At 38.9% G+C, this 27,598-nt stretch overlaps 1 protein-coding gene and 1 non-coding gene across 6 annotated transcripts in view; both read right to left on the bottom strand.

Moving 5' to 3' along the window:
- The window catches only part of TCF12 (transcription factor 12), a 349,715-nt gene that overhangs the window by 118,663 nt on the left and 203,454 nt on the right, over window positions 1-27,598 (bottom strand). The gene's annotated exons all lie outside the window — the stretch shown is intronic.
- Window positions 13,992-14,052, bottom strand: LOC142427049 (U7 small nuclear RNA). Its single transcript, XR_012779884.1, has one exon. It is a non-coding gene; the product is annotated as a U7 small nuclear RNA (small nuclear RNA).

Genomic DNA, 27,598 nt, shown 5'->3' with positions numbered 1-27,598 from the left:
CAAACCGTTCCAGAAAATGATTGACAGAAGAACCCAATGTCTCCAAAGGTCAGCTCTGGAGAGAACTAAAACATGGGGTCAGGAATGCTTGTTTATTCCCAAGTAACTACTATTCTTTTCAGGTCTCATGAAAGCTATACAATGAGGTCTTGCTTTAAGTCTAAATGCCAGTTAGAAAATATTTATCTTTCTGGGTCTCTGTTTCCTATTCTCTAAAAATGGCAAGTTGGGGAATTTATAGAGGTCTAAATGCAGACATGTACATATGTAAGTATATTTATATATGATATTGGGGAAATAGATCTATGTGCATATATTTATAGATTTAGTATTAAGGTAGCAAATGTACACTGGGCCTCCACTCAAGTACTCCCTAAATGTAAGAAAACTTTGTTCTACTAAACTGGCATTCCATGATGCTCACCTTCCAGATGCAATTGTTGAAGATAAAATGGGTACATAAGCAAATGTGGTGAAGAACGCTGATGGTGCCCGGCTATCAAAAGATATAGTGTCTGGGGTCTTAAAGGTTTGAAGATAAACAAGTGGCCACCTAGCTGAGAAACAATAAAGTCCACAGGGAAGAAGCACACCAACCTATGTGATCACAAGGTATCGACAAGATCAGGTATCAGGCATCAAAGAACAAAAAATCATAGCATTATGAATGTCGGGGAGTGCAGAGTGAAGACCCAAAGCCCATCTACAGGTAAATGGACATCCCCTTACAGAACGGTTGCAGGGAGGAGAGGAGCCAGTCAGGGTGAAGTGTAGCAACGATGAAATATACAACTTTTCTCTAGTTTTTTAATGCTTCCTATCTGCCCCACTATCATCATCCCAATTCTACCTTACACATCTGGCTAGATTAGAGGATTTACACTGGTACAGATAGGAACTGGCAACACAGGGAATCCAAGGCAGATGAATCCCCCAGGACTAGTGGTGAGGGTGGCGATACTGGAGGGTGAAGGGAAGGTGGGGTAGAAAGGGGGAACAGATTACAAGGATCTACATGTGGCCTCCTCCCTGGGGGATGGACAACAGAAAAGTGGGTAAAGGGAGATGTCAGATAGTATAAGACATGACAATATAATAATTTATAAATTATCAAGGGTTCATGGGGGGAGGTGGCAGGAGGGAGGAGAAAAAATGAAGAGCTGATAGCAAGGGCTCAAGTAAAAAAAAAGAAAACGTTTGAGAATGATGATGGCAACAAATGTAAAAGCATGCTTGACACATGGATGTATGTATGGATTGTGATAAGAGTTGTATGAGCCCCCAAAAATGATTTTAAAAAAAGAATATTCCAGAAATTAAGAAAACAACAAAAAATGGCAAGTTGGACATGATAATAGGCTGCTCAATAAAAGGGAGGGGGCAGTAGGAGGCCCCCAACTGCTGTGTTTCTTGCAGGCTTGGACCGAGAATGGTGGGGAGACCAAAGCAAACCATTCCTGCGAGACAGACCTCCTCTGCTGATCAACTGTAGCTCAAGAACTCCTCAGTAGGTTTGCGTCACTTTCCTTAGACTGCTTGGCAATTTAGAATTCTCCCACTCGTCTTCCAGCAACCTTCTGTTCTCCCTGTCACTTTCAAAGTCTGGCCTGTGGGTAGGGTGCTAGGAAGTAGCATTTGCTGACTAGCCAGCAGGTGCAAGGCGCTGGGAAAGGGGCTTTATTTGTTGTAGTTTCTTTCTTTTGTTTTAAAAATCATTTTATTGGGAGCTCGTACAACTCTTATCACAATCCACTCATACATCCATATGTCAAGCACATTTGTACATTTGTTGCCCTCATCATAAAATACATTTTTTTGTTTTTCAAACAGATTTGTACATTTATTGCCCTCATCGTTCTCAAAACATTTGCTTTCTACTTGAGCCCTTGATAGCAGCTCCTTATTCCCCCCTCCTTCCCTCATGAACTCTTGATAATTTCTAAGTTATTATTATTTTGTATTTTGTCATGTATTACACTGTCCGATGTCTCCCTTCAGAAAGGTGCTTTATTTAACAGCGCAGGTACTGTTAAATTTCCCAGATCGTCCCTAGATCTCAATCCGTTACTGGCTGAGGAAGCCTGCCTCACGATGAATGCTCTTGTGGGCTGTGCATTTTCCCCTACTTACTTAAAACAATATTTATCTCAGGAAATGGCTGGAGACAGAGGCGTCCTTGAAACTACAGCCTGCTCAGCACTTACATCTGCAGCAGCCCAACAAACACACAGGAAACTGAAGTTTACTAATATCGGCGAATAGACACTCAAGAAAAAAATTGTTAACTTCTTAATTAATAGCACAAATTAGAGCGATCGTTTCCCTGCTTGTCTCAAAGCCAACTATTATTTCACTGTTCACGTTTGTAAAGCATACTGATTGACACTGCTATATTCAAACTCACCAGTTTTGAATATAAAAAATTCCATGTTTTCTATTTTAAATGACTAGTATGAGGCTGGAGTTTTGTTTTTTTCCCTCTCTAACTCTCCTTAACAGTAAGAATTTAATTTAGAGAATTCCTGGAGATTTCAAATGGTCACTTAGATGAACATTGAAACCAGATACCATGGATTGGATAGAATCTGGCTCTAGAGACCTCAGGAGTGGAGCTGGGTTCCACAGGATTTTCAACAGCTTTTTTTTCTGGAGGCCCACAGGTTTTCCTCCAGGTGTCTGTGGGAGGATTCAGACTACTGAATTGTTCCTAGCAGCCAAGCACATTAACCATTTACTGGCACTACCTTGTCACTCCAGGTCAGTATTTCCACATTCAAAATGGAAATGTGCAAGTCATATGGACTATTCCGTATTTATTTTTTAGTGAAGGAATATAAAGCTTTTACACAGACAATACTAACTCTTTTGCGCACAAACATAAATGTGATCACAATTTTATGAGCAGACTCTCCAACAACTCTACCCTTAGGACTCTTTGACAGCTCCCCATTAACTAACCTCTTGACTCATGGCAAAGCTTTTCCTCTTCTTCTGTGGTGAATACTATTGAACATTTCGTATGTAATCTGACTCAGAGGAAACACTTAATACTACCCTGTCCTTTGAAGCAGGAAAATCAGCAACAACACAGGGTCTATTGGAGCACAGTCCTAGGGATTTTGGGTACTGGATTCACATCTTGGCGCCTCTCTCTTCAGTGAGAGAACTGGGAAGACTATAAGCCACTTACCATCAATGGCCCCACTAGTCTCCTCCTTTGGGAAAATCAACTCAGTAATATGTACCTCACAGAGGTCTGTGCAGTTTAATGTTTATGAAGTATTGGGAAATGCTTACTTGAAAGATCCTAGGCCAATGTTAAGTAAGTACTTTTAGAACTGCAGACCTTATTTCAGTAGCAATCTGCTCAAATTTACAAAAAAAATTCTTTTAATAAAAAGGGATCTCAAGCGAACAGTTTTTGCTTTAAGTTAGAGAGAAGAGAAGGGGGGGAGGCGCATTTTCTTCACAACAATTTGTTTAAGTATTATTGGCTAACATTTGTGCCAAGCACACTGCTGGCTACATTGAAGATATTTAACTATCTAGTGCCAACAAGCACAGCTGCTGGACTCTCTGTGCCTCCTCTTGTTCACTCCATGCCAATTACTCACACAGCCATGAATGATGCAGCCGCAGCACAGGAAAATGCCAAGTGTGCATGAGATTAGTGAAAAAGCAGAGGATCCCTATAAAGGTCAGTGATTAGCAAGTTCCCATTTGTAATCACTTTACTTTCCTAACCCAATCTTTAACTCATCACAGATTCCATCTTCAGCCGGCAACAACCTGTGGTGACAGGCATGAGGACTATATGGAGATTCCTAATCAATGATCCCCACAGGATTGCTAAGGCACACAGACAGACCATGAGAATAGGTTTTCAGCATAACTTACTTGAGACTTTAAAACCTGAGATAAGTAGTTCAAGATGTAAATATGCACCAACCTAGTAATTGCTCCTGCTCTCCACTCTGCCTTACAAAATGGGATTTACCAATTAGATATAAACACATAGATGAGGATGAGGAGCCTTATCCAACCAGTTATTTTGCCTTCCCAGGTATCAGAATGCCCAGAGGGTACATTTAAAATTCAAGATGCAATATGAGAAGGTGAGGTGGGTTGGTAAAACCAGAAGTTAGAATGAATGTGAATAGCAGGCTAAGATAAATAATACAGAATATATTAAAAGTCATGCCTTATAAGCAGCACAAATCTAAACACATTTACTTCACAAATGCTTTTTCGAAGTTGCTCTCAAAAGAATACTTTCATCTATATTTCATTATTGATTTTCCTTACGCTCAGAATGTAACTGTGTTTCTCAACCTTTTCGCACTTTCATTTGTACATCAATCAATCCAATAAAATACAGAGCTAGGAATTGTCTCATCACCTTCGACTGCATCTCGATAAAAAATATGGTGAATGTGTACTCTTTAAAAACAATCTCTGTATCGTAATGTTTGCGCTATTCTTTAAAAACACAAGACCTTTTTTGGGAAATAGTTTAATTGATATTTTACAACTTTCTAGGGAATACAAAATCTGAGCCAAATTACAATTCTTAAACAACTTAGCCCGATTTCCCTCTTTCATTCCAAAATAAGTAAGAAAATTAGGTAACTGTTACACCACCACACAATTTGGCTGGGTGGGGGTGGGAAGGTGAAAATATTAACAAATACACCAACTCCCTACATTTCATGTCCTTCCTGACATTAACCCATCTTGACAGACATTCACTTAAATAACCTGCTCCTGTCACACTATGGGAGAAAGATGAGGCTTTCTACTCCTGTAAAGAGCTACGGTCTCAGAAACCCACAGGAACAATTCTATTCTGTCCTAGAGCTTCAGTATGAGTCAGAACCAACTCAGTGGGAGTGAGTTGTTTTGTTCAATCACCCTGGGGCTCTGGTCATGCGGTTGGATAAGCACAGGACTGCTAATTAGATCAAAATTAGCAGGATCAAAATTGGATCACAGGGAACCCCACAGGAAAACAATGATGTCATCTGCTCCTGCGAAGATTTACAGCCCTGAAGACTTACATAGGGGCCACTCTGCATCAAATGGAATTGATGGTGGTGGGTTTGCCCCCACCATCTCAATACTGAACCCAGTTTCACTAGTCTTCTTTCATTGTGCCCCTCTATGAATTTTCTTGCGTCATCTGATGATAAAGAAAACATTAAGCTCAGTGTTACTAGTTCCTGTTATTCTCCCACATCTTTCTGTATTTTGGTGGTTTAATTTAGGACCATGACCTTACCAGCCAAGGCCAGTGTCTAAGGCCTGTTTTTAATGGCACCTAGGGACCAGAAGGCAGATGCCACTTGTTCAGAGAACACTGGTCTGGCATCCTAGATCTGTTTGTTTGCTTGCCAGGGACAGATTCTACTCCAAGGATCCATCCATGGCATTTAGCCATGTGGAGGCAGAGAGACAGAATAAGGAGAACTGTGCTCTAAAACAGTAGTTAATAAATGATTGCTAATTAGCTAGTTCCCTTGAGAGAGAGCATGGGAATAGAAGGGAAAAACAAGTCAATGGAACTGCTACCATTCACCAACTATTGGGGCAGAAGTAGGTAACAGGATGAAACAAACAGTTAGGATGCTGGTTTTAGTCCTGTCTTTGATTTAAACTAGTGGTGTGATACGGATAATTTATTAAATCTCTCTTAATTTATTGACCTAGAATGTAGGACAAAGTGGATTCTGAATAGGAGATCTCCTCCTGCTCTACACTGCAAGAACCTGAGAGGGCAGACTCCCTCTTTTTGAAAGACTGCTGTCTGGGTAGTAAGAGGAGGAGGAAAGCTGCTAACAAAAGCCAACAACCTTGTGGAACAACAAAAATGTGAAGTTACAAAATGAAGGTAATACGCAGATCTTCAAACACTTGTTTAGTATATTTTAAGATTTTAAACCATGGCTCTGGAAGTTAAAAATCAACATACCAAGGCAATTCTACTTGGATTAAGAAAAATTAAATGTGAATCAAACTTCTCATGGGGTCCTCTACCTACAAGTTTCAAAAAGGCAGTACACTGTATGCACAGAAAACACACTGTAATAAAGCAAAAGACATTTTGTTAAACCAGACGGAGAAAGCCCAAAAGAGAGACTTCAATCCCCTTTATCGTTTGCTAAGATTTAAATAAGGTTCTTGCTACAGCACAGGTAATCTGAGGGTAAAATGTGAGACATTCAGTTTTTCGTGAGTGGCCTCCAGTGCTATAATTTACTGCCATCCTATCTTTTTAGTTTGAAAATAAGTGAAGGATAGTCTCAAATTATTCATGGGTTAAAATTCAAATTGCATTTATAACAGGCAGAACTCAAAATTTTTTTCCCTATAACACTCATTATAAATGGCTATACGCAGTGCATTTAATTCAGTAGATATATAGAAACTGTTTGTTGAAGGGAAAATGGAAGCAGTTAAGGAGAAAGGAAGGAGGAATGGAAGGAAAGGAGGTATGGAGTAGTGATTAGAAACAGACTCTGGAAACAGACTAATGGGATTTAAATTCCCAATCTACTGCTTATTCTCGGTATTGCCTAACCTTTCTGTCTCTTGGTTTCCTTGATTGTGAAATGTGAATAGCCCTTACCGGCTGGCCCCAATCCCAACTACGTGGACACCTGCCCCTCTCCCCCAGAAGAATTTATTTCAGAATACGACACTGCATCTGCAGCTCTAGGAGAGGGACATGTCTGATCAGAACACAAGGGGAGCAGATGAAGGGGGAGGAGGAGAGAGTGGAGTACATCCTGGCCCACCAGGCCTTGAGGAAGATGTTCCCGCTCAGAGCAGCCAGTCCAGAGAGGAACACATGGCCAGCCCCACTATGAGACACGACATCCCTGACTGAACCATAGCCCTACAGGGGGCAACACTGGAGACACAGTGTGGGAACTGCACCCGATCTGATCCCACCACACCAAGGCAACCACTACAGGGGTGCAACAGAACAGCAAGGGGAACACAGCGGCGAGGTCCACAGGGAATGCCGATGGTGGACTTTAGGGTCAGAGCTTGGTGTCCCAACAGACTGGACTGGAAAACACTCCTAAAGGCCAACAAACAGTCCTTGAACTAACTACAAGCTTTTTCTTTCTTGTACTATTTTGTTTGTTTTTGTCACTGGTTTGTTGTTGTTTTGCTGTAGATTGTTGCTCGGTTTTGCTCTGTCTTGTTTTTGCGCATGTTATTATCTCCACAGGTCTGTCTAAATAAGATAGGCTGGATGAACAATCTGGAGAAGGAAACAACAGAACCGACAGTTCCGGGGGGACATGGGAGAGGTGAGGTTGGGGGAAAGGTAGTGGTGTTAACAAACCCAGGGACCAGGGAACAAGTGATCCAAATTGGTGGTGAGGAGGGTGTGGGAGGCCTGGTAGGGTGTGACCAAGGTTAATGTAACCAAGAGGAAAGTCAAAGAGAATAGAGGAAAGAGCTAAGAGGCAAAGGGCATTTATAGAGGTCTAAATACAGGCATGTACATAAAGGCATGTAAATAGACATATATGAAGATTTGGAAATAGATCTATGTGTACATATTTATAGGTTTAGTATTAAGGTAGCGGGAGGACATTGGGCCTCCACTCAAGTACTCCCTCAATGCAAGAATATGTTGTTCTATTAAACTGGCATTCTATGATGCTCCCAACACAATACCTGACGACAAAGCGGGTGAATAAGCTGATGTGGTGAAGAAAACTAATGGTGCCTGGCTATCAAAAGAGATAGCGTCTGGGGAAGGTAAACAAGCAGTCATCTAGCTTGGAAGCAACGAAGCCCACATGGAAGAAGCACACCAGCCTGTGTGATCACGGGGTGTTGAAGGGATAAGTTATCAGGCATCAAAGAACAAAAATATCATATAATTGTGTACTCACCTCCCTGATTCGATAGCTGAAGACAAATGGGTGCGAAAGCAAATAAGGCGAAGAAAGCTGATGGTGCCCGGCTATCAAAAGATATAGCGTCTGGGGTCTTAAAGCTTGAAGGTAAATAAGTGGCCATCTAGCCCAGAAGCAACAAAGCCCACATGGAAGAAGGATACCAGCCTGTGCGATCACAAGGTGCTGAAGGGATCAGGTATTAGGCATCATTAGAACAAAAAAAATCATATCATTGTGAATGAGGGGGATAATGTGGAATGGAAACCCTAAGCCCATTTGTAGGCCACTGGACATCCCTTTACAGAAGGGTCTCCAGGAGACGAGCCATGCAGGGTGCAAAGTATCAACGATTAAACATACAACCTTCCTCTAGTTCTTAAATGCCCCCCACCCCCATGCTAGATTAGAGGATGTATACTGGTTCAGATAGGAATTAGAAACACAGGGAATCCAGGGCAGATGATCCATTCAGGACCAGTGATACGAGTGGCAATACCAAAAGGGTGGAGGGAGGGTGGGTTGGAAAGGAGGAACCGATTACAAGGATCTACATATAACCTCCTCCATGGGGGATGGACAACAGAAAAGTGGGTGAAGGGAGAAGTCGGACAATGCAAGATATGACACAATAATAATTTATAAATTGAGGGTTCATGAGGGAGGGAGAGTGAGGAGGGAGCGGAAAAAATGATGAGCTGATGCCAGAGGCTTAAGTGGAGAGCAAATGTTTTGAGAATGATGTGGGCAATGAATGTACAAATGTGCTTGACACAATGGATGGATGTATGGATTGTGATAAGAGTTGTATGAGCCCCTAATAAAATGATTAAAAAATAAAATAATAGCCCCTACCTTACTAAATTTCTGTGAAGATGAAATGTATCGACATCTAAAATTAGCACAAAGGGATATATTAAGTGTGTGAGAGAGAGAGAGAGAGAGAGAGAGAGAGAGAGAGAGAGAGAGAGAGAGAGAGAGAGAACGGACTACGAAACCCATGTAGGTAGATCCAGAACATTAGTGCTTGAAAGTCTTAAGAGGTCAAAAAGGTAGATTCTAAAGAATCCTGTCTTACCACGTACAATTTTAATAAATTATACAATTTAAACTATTAAATTATATGATATGTGAATTAAATGCTAATAAAATGTTAAAAAATAATTTAATGGGAAATAGCAAGGTTTTAAACATGCTCAATGTCATTAAAACTTCCTGGCTTCTCCCTTCAGCATTAACAAATGAGTATATCTTTAGCACTATTCATAGACTCAACTACAATTTTCTGCCACAAGTAGATGAAAGGTCACAAAACCTAGAAAAGTTGGGAATGGGATTTGAAAAGAAGCAAAGGCACACAATAAGGACAGTCTAAAGTGAATTTAAACAGAGCTGTTGATCCTGTATCCCAGAGGAAACAGAGAAGAGTCTCTTGGATATAATCCTTAACCTGCATATCCTCTTTTTCCCCCAGAGTATTACTCTGTAACTACAGGTTGGTGGCTGTCTGAAGCATACTGTGCTAAGAGGAACAGGCCATCCTTGCAACGTAAGCAGAGGGAGGACCGCATTAGCAGCATGCAAACAGATGTTATGAGGTGCACTAGTTACATTTTTATATCTAGGGAAGAACTCTTCTTTAAAATACATATACAAACCACCAGAAAACAGACAATGAAAACAATAAAAATATTAACATTTAATCATTGGTTTCCATGTGCTTCAATTTGAACACTTACGTTTCATGTGATTATTGTTAAGGTTTGAATTTAAATTAATCACTTTGGTGTATGTTTTCTTTTTATTTTGGTGTATGTTTTTTGTTGACTTAATTTGTTCCTTGTTCCCTTCCCCCTTGCTTTTTCCAATTGTTTTGTATTAAATGGAGTATTACAACATTAGCTGATAAATTATAATTCCTTTAAAAACTTCTTGTGTTTAAAGTAGGATTTATAACATGTATTTAATTGATCAGATTCAACCTTCTAATAATAGCATAACAGTGTAAAGACCTTACATTAGTATACATTCAAGTTCCTCTTCATCGAATTACTGTTGTCATAATATTTTACTTTTCCATATTTTATAAGTCCCATAATATAATATTGCTATTTTGCTTTAGATATACAGTTACCTTATAATGGGATTAACAATGAGAAAGATGCATTTTTTCATGTTTACTTTCACTGATGAAATTTCGGAAGCTTTCCATTTCCTTGACCATGGGGCCAGCTTGGGCTTCCTATCTATTTTTGTAAAAAAAAGTTTTTCTGGAACACAATCACAAACGTTTGTTTACATACTGTTCACAGCTGCTAGTACTACCATGTAGAAGTGAAGAGTTGTGACAGGGGCTGCCTGGACAACAGAGCCTCCAAGTAGGCCTTAACTGGCCCTTTACAGAAAAGGTGTGCTACATTCTGGTGTGGACGCAAGTTTGTTCGTTGTTAGATCCCCTCAGCCTGAAGAACTTCCTTTAACACCTAACTGTGGTACAAGCCTGCCGGGAGTGGATTCTCTCAGCTTTCTTGTGTCTGAGAACATTTTTACCCTTCTTTCAGAAATCTATTTTCACTAAATAGCTAATTCTAGGCTGACAGGTTTTTTAATTTTTAAAATTTGAACGGTTTACAGATCTTCCTCATCTTCTAGCTTCTGAAGAGTCTAAAGAAAAGAATGACTTAGTGTATTTGTTCATTGTATGTAATGCATCTTTCCTTGCCGCTGACTGCCTTGATTTTTCTCTTTATTTTTGGTTTTTAGCAAAAAACCCCAAATTTTTAATATTGGGTCCGTAATTTGGTATCTTTCATTATTTTTTGAAAAAATTCTCTTTAAGTAGTTCTGCTTTCCTCTGGCCACATGGAATCCAGGATAGATAACCCCCCCCCCCAGGAACAGAAATGGGAGCAGCAATATCATACAGGTAGGGGGAAAGTGGGGGTGGGTAAGAACCAGTAACAAAAATTGAAGTACAACGCCCCACCCCAAACTGGGGGGCTGACAACAGAAACGTGGGTGAAGGGTGACAGCGGATGGTGTAAGATATGAACATAATAATAATTTATAATTTATCAAGGGTTCACATGAGGGTGGGGGTGGATCTGATACGAAGGGCTCAAGTAGTCAGAAAAAGTTTTGAAATGATGACGGCATCATATGTACAAATGTGCTTGTGATACAACTGATATATAGATTGTTAGTTAAGAGATGTAAGAGCCCCCAATAAAATGTTTTATTATATTTAAAAAATTGATCTGCTTTCTACTCTTCTCGTGGAATTATTTGATATTGTTCTACGGCATGTTCTCTTTCCACTTTTTTTCTCTTGTGTTTCTGTTTGGATATTCAAAGTTAACTGATATTCTTGCTAAAACGTGTCAATTCTATTGATGAGCCTAAAGGAATTCTTTATCTCAGAATTTCTACTCGACACTTACAATTTTCATCCATTCAAACTCCCCATCTATTCATGCATGTTGTCCAACATTTTCAGTAGAGCCTGTATTAGTATTGTTCCCTAAATTTTATGTTATTATTGAGAGTGTACACAGTAAAATATATTCCACCATAACAGTTTCTACATGTCCAACTTTGTGATGAAATTTGATGATATTCTTTGGCTTGTGCAACCATTCTCACACTCGTTTTCTGAGTTGTTCCTCTCTCAGTACCACATATATACTCACTGCCCCGTACATTTCCCATCTAATCCTTTATTTGCTGTTGACAATTTGATCCCAGATAGAGAACTGTTGAAAGAGTATAATGCTCAAGGCAGACTTTTGTTTTATAAGTTACATAAACTACTGCTCAGTCTTAAGATGACTTCGGGTGATGTTCAAGGTTTAAAAATTATCTCCAGGCAATAATTTTTTTTAAAGATGTTCCTCAAACTTCATGGCTCCAGAATGTCCAGAATTCTTGAGAATTTGAATTTCTATTCTGCAATTTTCCTTTTTGATCTGGATAATTCTACATAATCTTTGATCAAAATATTCAATAATGGTAACTGGGCATCATTCAGTTATTCTGGTCTCATGGTAAAGGCGGGAAGAGAGGTATGTGGCAACACATCCCACATTTACCTACTATTCCTGATGTTTCTTCTTCCTCTTGTATTCCAGGTGAATAAAAACCCACAGATGTGTCTTGGATGGCCACTTACAAGCTTTTAAGGCCCCAAACACGACACAATTACCTAGGAGGTAGAAAACAACATCGCTACCACCACCACTACACACATTAAGCCAAGTAACTGGGATGTCTCATGAAACCATGATCATAAATCCCCAAATCATGATAAGAAATCCCGTGAGGCATATAGTTGTATATAAGTAGCCAAACAGTTTATTTTTCTCCCTTTCCATCACACAACTTTCGCCATTTCAGCTTTTTACAGTAATTACAGTAATCAGCTGTGCAACCTGACCCTTAATCAATGCAATTTTCCTACCGCCAGTAACGCCCCTTACCCTTTCTTTTTCTTGGTGCTGATAAACACTGAAAAACTTGGGCCTCTATACTAGGGGGCTTCAACAAAGTTCACTGTAAAATGGAATTCAAAGAAAATGGAATCTTTCTATAACAAAAGCCCCTTATACCCGTGCCTTTTCTTAGTTATTTATATATGTGAGATTATACAATTTTGTCTTCTTGTGATTGGTTATTTTGCTCAGTGTAAGTCTTCAAGCTCTAGTCATATATGATACTACGTATTAAAGACTTTATTTCCCCAACCATCTGAGTATTTAAGTCAGTGTAGTTTTAGTATCCTTGATAGTTCTCACATTTCAACCATCTTTATGTCTTGTTCTCTTGGTTGTTTTGACTCTTGACAATGCCAAACCCTCTCCCCCCTTTGTCCACTTTTGTACATGTCTCTTAATATTGATTCAAAGCAGAATATGTATGAATATATTATACAGAAAGTACTGGAGACTGAAGTAAACCGTGTTTAGGCTGGAAATGGGTATGGCTTTTCTGGTCCTGGAACTTTAATGTGGAAGATGAGCTTAATAAAAAAGTGATTGGTTGGGGGTGGCTTTTCTTGTTATGGCTTTAGTGGCACAGTGGTTGAAGACTTGGGACAATGTGGTGGCTCAAAACCACTCCACAGGAGTAAGACAAGACAGTCTATTTTCCTGCGGCTTATACCCTTGGAAGCCCTGTAGGAGCAGTTCTGTTCTGCCCCATAAAGCTGGTATGATTGGGAACTGACTCAAAGGTGGTGGTTGTTTTAAATAGTTACTTTCAGTGGACCAGATGATTCAACTCCCTCTAGTGTTGAAGGCTGCTGCTGCATTCCTCAAGGGCAGCATTCCATCCGGAGCTTTCCCACTTTCTAAACCTATACCCCTAATGGGTCTCTTTCTGGCCTTTGCTCCTCCCCCAGTGACCAACTGCTGTATGCAGCTTAGTATTCCTTTTAGACTTGTGATGCCGTTCTCTGTTGCTCAGCCTTAATTGTAGACAGGTCTTTTTGTGTTTGGGCCTCAAAGACTGAACTTTTCTAGCTTTCCGGTCATTCCTCCCTGAAAAAGCCAAATGTAATTCATATCCAAAGTTAATCTAGAACTGGAGATTTTGTCCCTTCCTGAGATACAGGAGATATGTACTTGGTAATGGTATAGGATTTGGGGCCAAGACAAGACTCTTCTCAACCACAATCTGTCTTAGCTGTGCCATATGCAGAAGAAACTTTGTTGCTTTCTCCTCTAGCATATTTAAAGGCGTTTGCCACCTAGAATGGAAGGGCCAGGGAAGTGGGCGGGCTTTTGTGCTTTTCCAATAGCTCTACTTAACTATGAGCATGGAGGGGAGAGGGAGGCTAAGGAAAAGAGCCTGGGAGTAAGTAAGTATCAAATCTCCTTTGAGCTGTCCTTTTGCTGGATGACCCAGTTATTTCAGACTGTAATAGCGTACACATGGCTTTCTTTTATTTTAACTGTTTTTATCTTTATTGATAATATTTGAGTTGTACCAATACTCAAATACATCCATAGAAAAGTTTGCACACAAATAACAAACAGAATTGGTTGGTGGAAAATACAGTAGCCTTTTATAATTTTTTGGGGGGGTTTTCCGGGAAAACCAGAAAACCTGCTAGACAAATTCTAAAAGAGCTGTAGCACTCCCTTTTATAATTTTTACAAATAATTTTGTACCCCTAGAAATAAAATCTGGCTACAGAGCCTTGTTTATTTATCATTCAGAAATTTTCAACACAAATTTTCAATTGGTCCACTGTGATGTTGAAAATCACTTCACTCTCTTTATATGAAATAATTTTTACCATTAAAAGAGAGATTATTCTGTAAAGCAGGATTGGTATTTCTGTTGTACAGATGGGGAAATTTCGTGTACTAAAGTAGTTTCACTTTCAACACAATTAGTAATTTTTTTTACTACAGCAAGTAGTGGATGCAGAATTTAAAACAAATTCTGTTGTATTCATATTTTTATCTTTAAATCATTTTATTGGGGGCTCGTACAATTCTTATCACAATCCATCCATCCATCGTGTCAAGCACATCTGTACATTTATTGCCATCATCATTTTCAAAGCATTTGCTTTCCGCTTGAGCCCTTGGTATCAGCTCATTTTTCCCTCTCCTTCCCTGATCCCCCCTCTCCTTCATGAGCCCTCCATAATTTATAAATTATTATTTTGTCATATCTTACACTGTCCGACATTTCCCTTCACCCACTTTTCTGTTGTTCATCTCCCACGGATGAGGTTATATGTAGATCCTTGTAATGGGTTCCCCCTTTCTACCTCACCGTCCCTCCACCCTCCAGGTATCGCCACTCTCACCACTGGTCCTGAAGGGGCCATATGTCTTGGATTCCCTGTGTTTCCAGTTCCTATCTGTACCAATGTACATCCTTGGGTCTAGCCAGATTTGTAGAGTAGACTTGGGATCATGATAGTTGGGGAAGGAAGCATATAAGAACTAGAGGAGAGTTGTATATTTCGTTGCTACCCTGCACCCTGACTGCCTCGTCTCCTCCCTACAACCCTTCAGTAAGGGGTGTCCAGTTGCCTACAGATGGGCTTTGGGTCTCCACTCTGCACTCATGCTCATTTACAATGATGTAATTTTTTGTTCTTTGATGTCTGATACCTGATCCCTTCTACGCCTCATGGTCACACAGGCTGGTGTGCTTCTTCCATATGGGCTTTGATGCTTCTAAACTAGATGGCTGCTTGTTTATCTGCAAGTCTTTAAGACCCAGACGCTGTATCTTTTGATAGCCGGGCACCATCAGCTTTCTTCACCACATTTGCTTATGCACACATTTGTCTTCAGCGATGGTGTCGAGGTGTGCATCATGGAATGCCAATTTAATAGAACGTGTTCTTGAAGTTAGTACTTTTCTTGAGCACTTTTAGCTGCGCCCTGGTATTTGCCTGTGGCATAAGTAGCATGGCACTTCTCTTCCCTGTTCTCTGGCACAGGTAAGGCAGCTCACGTGTCCCATCTATTCTTGGAATGCAGGTTAGTTCATTGACTTCCAAACTCAGCCCCCTAATGGGTTCACAAAAGCTGGAGAATATTCTCGGATTTTTGTTTGGGATTATTTGGTTCCATAGCTATAAAATCACTGCTTTATTCTTAAGAAAGGCACCCTACTGGTGCTGCCAGATGAGCATTACACTGCTAGCCATAAAGGCAATGGTTTAAATCCACTGTCTACACTGTGGAGAAAGGTGAGGCTGTCTACTCCCATAAAGACTTGAAGTGCAGTGAGTCTGAGGTGACTTAATGGTAGTGTTTTTGTTTTAATCTGCTATTAATGCCACCCAGGATCGTGTTCATTTCAGATATTATACTTTTTTATCTTTAGCGATTTCTTTTCATAGTCTCATATTCACATTTTCCTGTACATTCTTGGGGCAGAGAGATTACTATCATAGCTGTTTTAATATCCTTGTTCATTACTCCCATTGTCTTTGTCATTTGGGGCCTTGTTGACTAAATTTTGTTTGTTATAAAGTATACTTTCCTACTTCTTTGCAATTTTTTTATTTGATGCCAAATCTTAGGGTTTTTACCTTTGTTCCCTTGGCCACTGGATTTTGTATTTCTTTAGGAAGTGTAGAACATGGCTCTGACAGACAGTTACGTTACTTGGGATCAGTATGATACTTTCCCAAGCTTGCCTTTAGTATTTTCGAGCGCAGTTCCAGAAGTGCATTTAGCTGAGGACTAATTTAGCCTCACCATCGTAGTGTCTTTCTGAGGACCCTACAAATGCCCTGCTAATTTGAAGGCCTTTCTACTTTGCTGGCTGGAAGAACTATTCCCAGCCCTCTGTCAGTTCCAGCAATGTCTCAAGTGAAGTGTTCTCTTATGCATACAAAGATGTGTACTCAGCCAAAAGCTCCCAGTCAGCCCTCTGCAGATTTCTGGTGGGCTCTTTTTCTGTGCTCTCAGCTTTCTGCTCTGCAAATTTTAGCCACTTTGACTTCCCTGAATTCCGATCCCTATCTCAATGAACATCTTAAGATACTGTTTGGCTTCTCCTCCACTTAGCTGTGGCCTCCAAACAGCAAGCTAAGGCAATCTTTAGGCTCATGTTGGTAATTCCTGTTCACATTTGCTGCCTTTGGGCCCAATGTCTGAAATCTAATGATTTAATTAGGACTAGTATGAGAATTCCTGAACTTGTACATGACTTCATAATCCCTCCCACCCATCATCGGAAAAAAAGCTTTCTCCTGTTTTTTTTTCTAGCAAATCAAAGTTTTTATAGAATAGGAATCTAAACACAGGAAAAGTTGATTCCTGTGAATAATCAAACTGCTCAGAGGATGCTAACCTAGAAGATAACCGCAAAAGAACAAGTTTCAAAGACTACCAAAGAAAAACAAGCTTCAAATACATGTTACTATCTTTACGTTTTACAATACACTAAAGTTAAATACCTCCTGGAGAATTAGACTTTACTATAATAAAAACTCACTATGACAAACTCAGAAAAACATAAATCTTTTAAAAATGACTTCTTTTTAATGATATTGGAAAGTTCCTCTATTCCTAAGATGAGATTTTTATTTCTGAAATACTTTGGATTCCTCAAAGTGTGCTGACATATTTGAATTTGGAACAAACTGCTCTATAAATATGATCTCCTGTATTAACCACACAAAGTCATTTCTAAAAGGTTAAAAGTCTGGCAAATTTCCAGTTCTTTCTCGTCATTTTAGTTATGGGATACAATGTTCAGTACTTAGCTTCTTCTCTATATTCTATAGCACAGTGACTTCCCCTTTAAATGCGATCTACTGTATTTTGTTGTGTTGTAAAATATCATGAAAATGGCTGCATCTAAAAATACAATTTCTTAGAGTTTATTGTTTCTTAATGTACAGTATCTGTCTCTGTGGAAGCTAATTCATACATATTAAAATTTATTTTTCATGTGTTCCCTCCCTGCATTGCTTTCTACCTACATCAGACTATAGTCAGTAATAAAAGATAATAAATAGCTACGGTAAAACTTCCAGTTAAATTTTAATTTAGAAACAGTTACCTTTTCTTTGAGGGACTCTTACAACGTGCCAACCTAAATGTTAAGATTTAGAATTGTGCTCCTGGACCTGCCTCAGGGGGCAAGGAAACTGGCTCTGTTCCCCTGAATCATACTTGCTTCCAAGTCCATTTGAACACTACACCATTTTCCAACTGTTTAATGCCCTTCTATTGTCACGTTCCTCAAATGGCCAGAGCATTCAAGTCTCTGCTCAAACGCTACTTTCTCAGAGAAACCTCTGATTATCCTGAATAAAGCCTGACTCCAATCTCCCCTTCTCTGTCACCTTCTATGAAGCCATACACATTTGCCATTTCCCTTGATGAAGTCATATAAATTGGCAGGTAACCTTTGGTAAAAAATAAAAGAAAATCAACATTAACCCCCACCACCCCTAAAATATTACATGTTGAGGAATATGTGATATTTCATTTGCTGTATTAAAACCAAACACCCTTTCTCCTCCCCCTTATGGCTGACATATTTTTATTCACAAGTTTATAAAGTCTATAAATAACCTACTTCAACTTGACACTTTTAATCATATATTTTATACTACTTCTTTTCTCCAAAGTATAAATAAACTCACTTCACTTTGTGTTTTCATAGGTGTTGCTTTATTGTGAGTGAAGTTTTAAAAAAAACAGGCCCTGTAAAAAGCTTTAAAATATTGTAAAAGTTTGTTTACAGCAGATAAATAGTATACATAAGAAATTACTTGGGAATTAGACACAACTGTTTAATAGGATAAGGACTTCATGTTTCTGAGAGGGATCTCAATATTAAGAAAGATGTTTAACGGCAGCTCCTGAAGGATTGGATAACTATCATATAGATGTTAAATAACTACCATGCTCACTGGATTTCAACATTCTAGCAGGAAATAATATGCCTAATAACGGAATATATAGTTACATTGTTAGTATTGAGAATAGACGAAGTGATCCAGAAATGATTGAATTTATTCCACTTTTACTTCCTCAACTTTTGGATTATATTCAGCATATATCTATTTTAGGAACTGCTTTGGAGGGCCCTTATGTTTTATGCAAGGAACTGCTATTTTCCCAGATGAATAGAATATCCATTCTCTGGATCCAAGTTTCCATGACAATAAAAACAAAACATTCATCAGCACGAACTTGGTATCTGATGGCAAACGCAGCTGCAGCTTATAACAGTTCAATCTTTATCCCCAACCCTGTTCTGCAGAACAGAGGAACGATATTTCTCCAAAGCAATGAAACTGTTTTTAACGGTGATTTCCCTCCTATCTCAGACTTAAACACTAACAACTAAATGTGTTATACCATCTCCGATCTTCAAACCATTCACTCCTCCAAACTCATGCCAAATACAATCAAGTTTCTGAATTAAGCTAAAAGCACATTTAATTTGTGAATTCTGAAAGCTTAGCTTATTTGAAATATTATGGCCTTACAGGAATATGCAGTGCTTAAGCTTTCATGACAACTACAGAGGAAGCAAAATGTAGGGAAAGAAAACACAGTACACAAAAAGCTGTTAAATTCAGTTGGATGATGGGAAGACAGTGCCCCCTTGTGTTTTGTTTTTTTCTGCCTTGACGAATATTGACTAAATACAATGTTACTTTCTTTTTAGTTCTACGGTAAGAATTTGAACAATTTTATAGCACAGATATAAAAAGCACTTGAACAGTTTTCTTAATACAAAATCCTAATTTATTACAATGTAAACATAGAGGTTATTTAATGCTAGTTACACGAATATAAAGAATTCGAGTGTTTTACTCACTGCCATTAAGGTCATTCGGACTCACAGTGACCCCATAGGATAGGGCAGAACTGCCCCAGTGGGTTTCCAAAACTGTAACTCTACATGGGAGTAGAAAGCCTCATTTGTATTAAATCCAGGAGATAAATACAAAACCTTCAAAGGGCTTTGTAAAAACAAAACAATAAGTTCCCAAGGTCCAAATACTCTTAGTTATGAATCACGTGGAAAACCTATCTCCCCAAATTTTCAAGCTAACTCAAAGTATAATATTCAGACCATAGGTATAGGCATGAAGTTTGTGAACATCAGAATTTCAGGTGCCACTCATATTTTCTGAACAAAATTCCCAAACAATTCTTATGAATATGAAGCCTAAGAAGCATCAATGGAAGGATCCCTAATTTTAACTACCATGTAGTAGGAGCAGAGCCGTAGAGAGAAACTAAGTGGAAATAACTTTTAGAGAACAAATGGATTCAAAGAGAAGACTCAAGGACATCTTTGGAAAGGCAACCCTGAATATATAGCCCAGTCTAGTTAGCCTTTCTTCTTGGTAATTTACTCCCAAAATTCAGCCAACAAAAACCCTATGGATCACAGCTGTCTGTCCGATCCATATAATTACTCATGGGAATGCCCAGAGTCAGGGCCCACCTGACGGCAGCCTGCTTACCTAAGTAACTCCAACTTAAATAATCTTTTACAATTTAAAGAAATTAAACGGTTGCCAATTAAGAGTCTAATTTGGATGACCAAGAAAGAGACTTGTTCAAATGCAAGTAACTGTGAGACTTATAAGTTCATCACTCATTATCAATAAATAAAATAGTACACAGCACTAATTTACATATTCCAAACTATACTTACCATACATTAAGTCAACTGACACTCAAGTACAATTTGTACCATTGTATAAATGAAGCAATCAAAAAACCCCCTTGTTTGGTGTCGCGGAGTCAGTTTTGACTCACAGAGACGCAGTGTACAACAGAACCAAACAAAACACTGCCCAGCCCGGCACCATCCTTATAATCATTGCTACGCTTGAGCACACTGTGGCAGCCACCCAGCCAATCTATTTTGTCGAAGGTCTTCCTCGTTTTCACTGACCTCTAGTTTACCAAGCATGATGTCCTTTTCCAGGCACAGGACTGTGGAAAAGCCCTGCTTGTGTAGTGGCTCTGTGTTGAGCTGCGATTCACATGGTCAGCAGTTTGAAACCACCAGGAGAGCTCCACAGGAAGAAGGTTGGGCTTTCTACTCCCATTAGCAGTTACAGGCTTGGAAACCCACGGGAGGTGAGTCAGCACTGACTAGATGGAGTGAGTTTGTTTGGTCTCTCCTAATAACATGTCCAAAGAACATGAGATGAAATCTCGCTATCCTTGCCTCTAAGAACAGTCTGGCTATACTTCTCTCAAGACAGATTTGCTTGTTCTTCTGGCAGTGCATGGTACTTTGAGGCAATGGAAAATACCATGTCTTGGGTCATGTGTACCTTGAGTCTTCAATATTACACCCTAAATCACTCAATGTCACAAAGCTATCAAAGACTAAGTAGATTTCTAAGATCCAGGCACTAATTCCAAAAACCCATGCTCTTTCCACTATACCATGCTTTCAGTTTACAATGTCCATGAGCTAATTCGATGACTTTCCTTCTAGGTTTAGCTGAGGTATAATGAGAAACTCTAAAACAACTCCAGAGAAAGAAGTTAGTTGCTCTGGAGGTAGCTCTTTGTAGAAGATCCTTAGTGCGGAAGCTGCAAGCAGCATGGCAATACTGAGGAGACAGAACTCATAGTGAGGGATGCTGAGAAGAGGAGGGAAGATTCCAAACATAAACAATGCTTAAAAGGTCAATGCATATTATTTATGTTTCACCCAGTTATCTTTGTGAATGCAAGTCAAACTACATTTTGTGTGATTTTCTTTCAGGCCAGTTGGAAAATCTACACCTATTTCTTCTAACAACTGTCATTCTATGGGGGGAAAAGTACATGTTCCCAATGACTCGCAAACTAGCTTTTTGGAACACACAACACATTCCTGTGTCTGTAAAGAAGTACAATCTCCCTAGCCAACTAGAAAGAATACAGAAGAGAATTAAAGTAAAAATAATTTATAAATTTTAAGGGTTCACAAGGGTGGAAAGGCAGGGCAGGGAGTTGGGAAAAGAGGAGCTGATACCAACGATTCAAGTAGAAAGAAAATGTTTTGGAAATGATGATGGCAACACATGTACAAATGTGCTTAACAAAATTGATGTATGGCTTGCTATAAGAACCCCCAATAAAATGATTTATTTTAAAAAATTTAAACCAAAACCAAACAAAACCAAACCCACCATTCAACTAGATTCTGGTTAGGTCAGTAGAACTGTGCCACAGGATCTCCAATCTTTAGGCAGGCACAATGCCTCATCTTCCGCCCACTGGTGAGTTTGGAACGCCTCTTGTTAGCAACCTAGTACTCAACTCATCCAAGCAAAATACAGACAACATCCTAAAAAGTCAAACCAATGGCCATCAAGACAATTCTTACTCTCAGGAAGGAACAGAATTGCTCCCTAGGGTTCCTGAAGTCTTATGACAGGAGATAGCCTCATTGTCCTCCCGCAAAGAGGCTGGTGGGCTCTAAAGGGAGCTCTGAGGTTAGCAGCTCAACAAGTAATAATCCACTAAGCCACCAGGGCTACTTAGAAACTTAAACAAATACTCAAAATAAGAACGTGAGAGACAGAGAATCGGGTTTGAATTCTTGTTCCAACACTGATTATTGGACCATTGGAATAAGTTATTCAATCTCTCTGCATTTGTTTACATGCTAAGAAATAGGATTATCTTTATTGATTGCATGGATTTCTTATTTCTTTTGGCTAACCTATATTTTCATTTTCTATTATGTATTATATTTGATATAAGAAAAAAATCCAATGGTACACATTTCATACATATCATCATTTTAATAGAAATCATATATGTAATATATTTGATATGCACATGAAGACGTTTAATTATATATCCACAACAGTCAAGATGGACACAAATACATATTAAGATGAAGTTGATGGCAGTTGACTTGGTTTTTAGTAACCATATATGATCACTCAGTGATTTATGGAGTTAGTAATGTTTTTTGTTTATAGAATAAGCATTCCTATTAAAACGGAATGGATAACAATACATCATGTAACTTCAGGAACAGCAACTATCCTGGCCCCGATTTTGAACATCTATATGCTAAGTATCATCCCTTTCTTTCTGTCAATTGTTTTAAAATTGAACAAATTCCAAAAGCTTTACCCTTATGATAAGCTTCACATGTACTTTTCTTTCCACCCCACTTACAACGATCTCAGTTCAGGTTCCTACGGATGCATGCCTGCGCAGTGATCTCCCCAGTGTACTCTTGCCTCCACTTTCTCCTCATTTTCATATACCTACATTTGGATGCCTCCTTCACAAGCAAGTTCATCATATACTGAAAGTACCAGCATGCCTGGAAAACAAAAGCCCAATTTTTTCATCCTGATATTTCAACCCCTCCACATTCAAGTTTCAATCATCTATCCCAGTGGCTCTCAACCTTCCTAACGCCAGGACCCTTTCATACAGTTCCTCATGTTGTGGTGACCACCAACCATAAAATGATTTTCGTTGCTACTTCTTCACTGTAATCGGGCAACTCCTGTGAAAGGTTCGTTCGACCCCCAAAGGGGTCATGATCCACAGGTTGAGAACTGATCTATCCGTTTGTTGCTATTTTGATTTTTAATGCCTGGACCCCACTCCCACCCTAATCCCAAGCTTACAAAACAGTTGTAGTTACAGTAAAAAGACTCCTCTACCACCACTTGGGAATAAATTGCTGACGCGACACTCTACTATCCCTGGATACATAGGGAGTATGTGCTAATGTGTATTGTGTAAATGACCACAGTACTACCATGAAAACTAGGATATTAACAGTTATACATTATAATCACCTCACCCTGTAGATCTCAGAGTTTCACCTAATGTATCAATTTCAAGATTTTTTCACACGTTTTCAGATTAGAGTCACAAATTGTCTTTTCTTGTCTTTCGTGTCGTTGATTTTTTTAAAGCGTACAGGCCAGACTATTATTCCCCTATTTGTTTTGTCTGGCAAGAATATCTCAGTAGTACTGCTGTGTTCTTTACAACGCATAAATGTGCAAGGTAGCGTATCAATTTTGATTGTTCTATTATTGATGATTATCATTTTGATCCTCTATTAGGATCAGATGTCTGCCAAAGCTCTTCACTGCATGTTTCAGTGTCTGCCAAGGCTCACTCCTATTTAGAAGTTATCCTCCCCCCCCATTATAATTAAGAAGCATTTTGTGTAGAGATATTTTGAGATTTGGTAAAAATCTTTCTCCTCACAAAATTATCCATTTATTTTACTTATTGACATCCAAATGCATTCACGGTTTCCCATTTAATTCAGTGAGCTATCTTGTATATCATTGAAACTGTGCCAGATTCAATCATGAGAGTCCTTCAGCTGGCTTCTGGGTTCTTTTAACACATCCTCATTATTCTTAAAGCAATTCTTTACTTTCTGCCACACCAAGATGTCCTAAGTGCATCTTCGACTCTCTCTGGGCCAATCCTAGGAGGAGTCATTTCTCCCAGAAGCCCTGGTCTCTGTTAATGGAGAACAGCGTTTGGACATTAATCTCTGGGCACTAGAGATGGTCGCTGCTGCTAGAGTTTGGAACTCCTTGGCCCACTTAGTGGCAGAGTTAAGGAAATACACAGACTCCCTTCCCCGCCCCCTCCCCACACATTTACATTTCTATGTATATCTACTGAAAAACAGGTTCAAACTAGTAACTCCCATTCCCAATGCAAACTGCAAAGTTCACTTCACTTTTTCTTTTTGTAGTTTTATAACTTCCTTTAAAAATTTTTATTTATTCATGCTTTCATTCACTGGCAACTTTATTTAACAGAGAGAACCCTGACTACTGTTGTGCTGAACCACTGCACTCTCCACCTTTCTCTGTGGATGTTGTCCCCCACACAAGTCCTGTCTCCCACATTCACTGTGACCGCTAATTTCCAAAGACGTTGCTGTACACAAACAAGCAGAGCCATGCGTGTATATTTCCTCCCAAAAGTTCTTAAAAGCACCCAACCTATTCGTTGGATTTGTATTTTTCCCCGTTATGATTTTCAAGTTTAAAATATTTTTTAACCAGGGGTTCTAACATTTCCCCCCAATCGTTCCACAACCAATCTTTCCATTCCCAGCGGACGCTCACTCTACCAGCCACACATTAAGGAGCTGTTCCTTGGTTTAGTGATTGCGAGTACTGGAGCACAAGATTTTAAGGTCCATCGTTTTTGAAAAAAAAGATGAAAGGAAGGAAAGACAAGTTGTTCTTTCCTGAGTTGTAAATATTTCAGATGTTTCTAATAACACAATAAAACGGTCTCTTAGAAAAAGGAGAGCAAAATGGTGAGCTGATGCACACTTTGATAGACAGTATTGTCTTTTTGCTGTATCTGTAAACACGCAGCAACATCTGGGTCCACAGTGGTGAAGAAGAAACAAAGAAACAAACTACAAGCAACTTAGAATTATTCAGACAGTAAGCAAAACACTTGAAATTAGGTGACTTGATTAATAGTGGAAAAATATTTCTGGAAAAGAAAAGGTGATAGGTAACTTTCAATATCTGAAGGGCTGCATTGTTGTGTGTGATCGTAAGAACTTCTCTAGGACCAAAGTAGAACAATTCTACGGACACAGATTTATTTGAGCACTTCTCAAAGAAGACTTTCTAGCAGAGGTACCCTGGGAGAAAAGGATGAATTTATAATTATTGCAGATATCCACAGCATAGGCTGGATAAGCCCTTGATGAAGAAATAAAGATACCGTAGGCAAAAGAGTAAAAAGCAAAGTACTGGACTTGGAGTCAAAAGGCACAATATTTCTGTTTTAAAAAAAATGAGGAGCCAATACCAAAGGCTCAAGGAGGAAGAAAATGTTTTGACAATGCTGGCAGCAAATGTACAAATGTGCTTGACATGTATGGTTGTATTTATGGTTTGTGATAAGAGCTCTATGAGCCCCCAATAAAATGATTTTTAAAAAAGCAAGCACTAAAAACAAAACAAAACAAAACCTGTGGAATCATGCAGACCTGGGTTTGTCAGGTAAACTGTCAGATCCTGTGCAAATTATCTAAACCTTGGATTCCTCTTATATAAAGTAAACATAATAACAGTGCTTATCTCATATGCAGTGTGAATTTAATGTACTAATAATACACACAAAAACGTAGCGCAATGTTTGTCACAGAGTATTACACTTCCTTGAAGGAGCTCTGGTGGTGCTGTCAGACAGCACTGGACTGCTAACTACAAGGTTGTCAGTTCAAACCAAATGGCAACTCCTCAGAAGAATGACGAGGCTGCCTGCTCTTGTACAGATGCAATCTTAGAAACCTTTTAGGATCGCTATGAGTAGGTGTTGACTCTATGGCAGTGGGGTTTTCCATTTCTGTTTTTGTTATACTTACAAAGCAGCTCATGGGAAAAAAAGTTCACGGAAAAATTCTTAGTATCTGTAATTCCATTTTCTATGAATTTTGTGAAGGCCCTTCATGTATACCACATTGTAATTAATAAGCTATAAATGACAGCTTTCTCAGTAGGGATTAGCTCTTCCAGAAAGATGGGACCTTATCAATCTTGTTCTCTATGTTCCCCAGAGCTTACATAATGCCTTGCATTCAGTTCAGGATCTACAAATATTTGTGAAATGAAAATATTGATGAGATGTTGGATTATAAGCCTTTTAAGTTCTTTTCACTATAGATCATCTTTGACTTAGTTAATAGTGATCACTGGTATTATTAGTACAATGATATTCTTAGATTTCTATTAATATATCCTAACATATAATATGGCTACATTAATACTCATTAATCCTTGGCGATCTCCTTTTATCCATTTAGAGCGATCAAACAATTCGCGCGCGCTCCAGGAAGCGAAGGAAAGAAGCCTTTTGTTATTCTGTAAATGCCAGTGCTGGTTCTGAGTCGCAATCCGAGTTCACTTTCTCCTTTTGGGCTTATATTTTCAAATTGTCAATAGTAAGCATTTTCATGGAACTCAAACAATAACAACATATAAAATAATTCTGTTATCACCTTTTCATTTGAGTATGTCATAACAAAGGTTTGAATATCCTTAGATTCTGAGTATTAGAGGAAGCATGTTTTTTATAAATCCATCACTGTATATGTGTATATAATTTAAAGATGCAGCCATATGAGAAATCTTTGGCAATTATAAATAATGAATATATAGTGATTCCCCTGTACTTTAGCTATGATGCCCTGTGTGATGAGCAACATTACTAATTCTTCCAGAGACAACCACAACGATTCATTTAAGTATTCTTAATCCAGAATATTTATTTCTGTCCCCAAATCTCAGAATCACTGATACGTCCATTAAATTTCTCAAGGGAAACACTCTTTAGGTACAAAGTTGTAAGAAAAAAGGAAGAGAATTGCTTCTCTGGCTAATATCAAGTGTAGAAAAAGGAAAGAGAAATGGAATGAAAGGAAAAAATAAATGCAAACAGAGATTAAGGGGGGTGGGGTGTGAGTTGGTGAAAGACCGAATAATAAACAGATTGGAATTAACTGAGACTTAGAGAAACCAATTTTCATGTGTTTCAGACAGCTATAAAGACCCTTAAGTCCCAAAATTTGGCTTCAACTTCATCAATAAACTGGGCAAATGGTTTCACCAACTGGTTAATATAATCATAAGTTCACTTATTTGTAATCAGAAATAATAGCTATAATACTGAGTTATTTGCTTTTTCTCTATTAAGCCCAATAAATAAACTTAGACCCTTTCAATCTCCCTGCCTATTGCCAGTTACCTATTTCAATCATCTTCAAGTGAATTCCTCTGATATTATCATTTTTAAAATAGATGACCTATATGAATAGGTCCACAGAGTCATACAATTTAGATACTGTCTGTAAATGAGAGCACCAGCCAGCCAGTTGGTAGGTGCACACACTCCAACTGCAGGTGTGCTGGAGTAGAACTCTGCTCCATGCTGTTTCAATAGTCGACTTATAGAAGTAGCTTAGTAGCCTTTTCTTCTTTGGGTTCCTGAGGATAGCCTCAAACCTCCCATTAGCAGCCACGCACATGAAGTGAGAGTGTTAACTATAAGAGGACTCCTGGATCTGAAATAAAACCAAACCCGTGGCTATCAATGTGACTCTGCCCAGCCGATAGTACAGAGGGAAACTACCCCATAAGGTTTCCAAAGGTATAGTCTTTAGGGGAAGTTGAGCTGCTTGAACCACCAACTTTT

The sequence above is a fragment of the Tenrec ecaudatus genome, chromosome 14 (assembly GCF_050624435.1).
Source record: "Tenrec ecaudatus isolate mTenEca1 chromosome 14, mTenEca1.hap1, whole genome shotgun sequence".
Classification (NCBI taxonomy): domain Eukaryota; kingdom Metazoa; phylum Chordata; class Mammalia; order Afrosoricida; family Tenrecidae; genus Tenrec; species Tenrec ecaudatus.
The sequence above is the reverse complement of the archived record's forward strand: the minus strand, read 5'-3'. Positions and strand labels throughout refer to the sequence as shown.